This window comes from Erpetoichthys calabaricus, chromosome 6 (assembly GCF_900747795.2).
Source record: "Erpetoichthys calabaricus chromosome 6, fErpCal1.3, whole genome shotgun sequence".
Taxonomy (NCBI): domain Eukaryota; kingdom Metazoa; phylum Chordata; class Cladistia; order Polypteriformes; family Polypteridae; genus Erpetoichthys; species Erpetoichthys calabaricus.
In genome coordinates, this window is record NC_041399.2 from 32533218 (window position 1) to 32536187 (window position 2970).

Sequence of the window (2970 nt, forward strand, 5' to 3'; positions counted from 1 at the left end):
TGGTGCTAATGAAATGAGTCTTGTTTGGGGCTGTGATGTCAGTGATTTGTGGAATCGCTTCCTTCTGTTCAGCTGACGTTTCCTCTTTCAGAGCCTGACAGCGGTGCACAGAGGGCAGGGGCCGACTCTGAGTGGGATGTCGCACTCACACACGCGCTTATGGCCGGTTATCAGTCTGCCATTTTGTGTTTAGACAGGAGGGGAAGCTCCAGTCCCCAGAAGACCCCCATTTAGACGTAGAAGGTACTTGGTAAGCAGATATGAATTCACGCTGGGATGTCATTGTGTGTCCCATCATGCCATTGTGCCATCTCTGTCCGGCTGTGTGTGCGTGAAAAGATTTAATTTGTCATTAATATGCTGGCATATTCTTCGTTTTGTGACAAAGTGAGTTGGAATTCAATTAGAACTGCTACAGGCATCCGGTTAGAGATGAGATCAGAGATGTCCAAAGCACGACAGGTTCTTCTTCCTCCAGCCGAAGCACTCGACATTGCCTGGGTAAGTTGGTATAACGAGTGAAGGTAAGGAATCAAATATTTCTGTGTTCTTTAAATGTGACCCTTTTGTCATTGCTGGCCATCCCATCAGTCGCCTACTCTTCCCCTTAATCGATTTCTCAGCCGTCACGAGTCAAGAATTTGTCCTTGTTGTGTGTGGTTGGATTCCATCATTGTGATAACTGCTTGCTGAGTTGGCCCCATAAATGCTGCTTCTTTGTATTTCCTGGTTTTCTTTTGTTCCATGAATATATGAATAAAACATATTACAGTGATCCCTCGCTATATCGCGCTTCGCCTTTCGCGGCTTCACTCTATCGCGGATTTTATATGTAAGCATATTTAAATATATATCGCGGATTTTTTGCTGGTTCGCGGATTTCTGCGGACAATGGGTCTTTTAATTTCTGGTACATGCTTCCTCAGTTGGTTTGTCCAGTTGATTTCATACAAGGGATGCTATTGGCAGATGGCTGAGAAGCTACCCAACTTACTGTTCTCTTTCTCTCTCTTGCGCTTTCTCTGATCCTGACGTAGGGGGTGTGAGTAGGGGGGCTGTTCGCACACCTAGACGATACGGACGCTTGTCTAAAAATGCTGAAAAGATTATCTTCACGTTGCTACCTTCTGTGCAGCTGCTTAGTGAAGGACATGCTGCACGGTGCTTCGCATACTTAAAAGCTCGAAGGGCACGTATTGATTTGTTTGCTTTCTCTGTCTTTATGACAGTCTCTGCTCCTGACACGCACTCCTTTGAAGAGGAAGATATGTTTGCATTCTTTTAATTGTGAGACAGAACTGTCATCTCTATCTTGTCATGGAGCACAGTTTAAACTTTTGAAAAAGAGACAAATGTTTGTCTGCAGTGTTTGAATAATGTTCCTGTCTCTCTACAACCTCCTGTGTTTCTGCGCAAATCTGTGACCCAAGCATGACAATATAAAAATAACCATATAAACATATGGTTTCTACTTCGCGGATTTTCTTATTTCGTGGGTGGCTCTGGAACGCAACCCCCGCGATGGAGGAGGGATTACTGTATTATTAGAAGTTTAATCCCAAATGAATAAACTGAATGGCTTTTTGCATACACGAATCATTGTAAATCATGTAAATGGCAACACGTCAACATAAATAGACTAGGAAGGGCCCATGCGGCGTCCGCTCCTGTATTGCTGCTGATTCAGTCCGCGTCCTGTGTGTGACGCCCAACACCGCACTCGGGACGATACAAGCCGGTTTCTTGATGCACTTTTCTCATTAGTATTTTTTCTGTTGCTTGCTCATGAGATGGTAGAATATCAATGCCTGATCTGCACAATCATCGCGCCCCTTCCGTTATCATAGGCCACCACAGCGCGAGTCATAGTCACTTCCACATTTCCCCTGACACGGCATTGTGAACAGCGCTTAGTGGGGCTGACGTCTTCTGGGTCCTTGTACTTGGTTGCACCCATTTTATCTCATAGCCAGCACATACTTGCACCACAGTGAACCGTCAGACGTCAGTCAGTCATTGACCAACCCGCTATATCACAGCAGTTTGGCCGCACAGTTCTGTAGTCCTTGATTAATCTGTAAATCCACCAAGAGTTAAGTCTCACTGTGTTCTAAACCTGACTCTACAGCTTCTCATTTGCACACCATTGTGTTTTGCTTGTAGCTTCTGCCCCACACATGAAGATTGATAAGTTACCTTAAAGTTGCAAACTGCAGAGAAATATTCATGATTTAGTTGCAACATGATCTTATTTTAACCACTAGATGGCACCACAATACTCTCCAGAGTGTAATTTGGGTTTGACACTAAAGAGGGTCACTGAACGTCACTCCGAGTCCGACTCGGGCCTAACCACATTGACATAGAATTCCAAGCTCAAGTCACTCTTGGGGGTTAACGCCAAGGAGGTTACGAGCCCCGAGATGTTTACCTCAAATTAGAGAACTCTCTTCAAACAGAATTAAAAAAAAGCTCGTGGTTTAAAAATGAGGGGTTTCCACCAGCATTCAAAACTGTCATCTTTGGTTTGCTATTTCTAACAAATGCTTCTCCAGTCATTTGACCCTCACTTGTGCCAAGACTGGGAGTTCTGTTTAGTGTTTCCAAACCATTGTCATCAAAGAAACAAATATTCAAAGAGTGAATATAGAGGTGGTCCACTTCTACAAGTACTTGAGGGTCCGCATTAATGACAGGTTGGACTTGTCTCGAAACACAGAGGAAATATATAAGAAAGGGCAGAACGGGACACACTCTGGACATCCTAGCGGTCGAGCAAAGGAGAGAACTGAAAACAAAACAGTGCCATTATGAACAACGCTGCACATCCCCTCTCTGACACACCAACACTGAGGACTTCCAGGCAACCAATCATTCAGCAGAAGTGTGTCGGGAAACATCACGGGGCTCCTTTATAGCAGCAGCAGTATGCCTACATAACGCCTCACTGGGACTGTGATAACCAAGTCA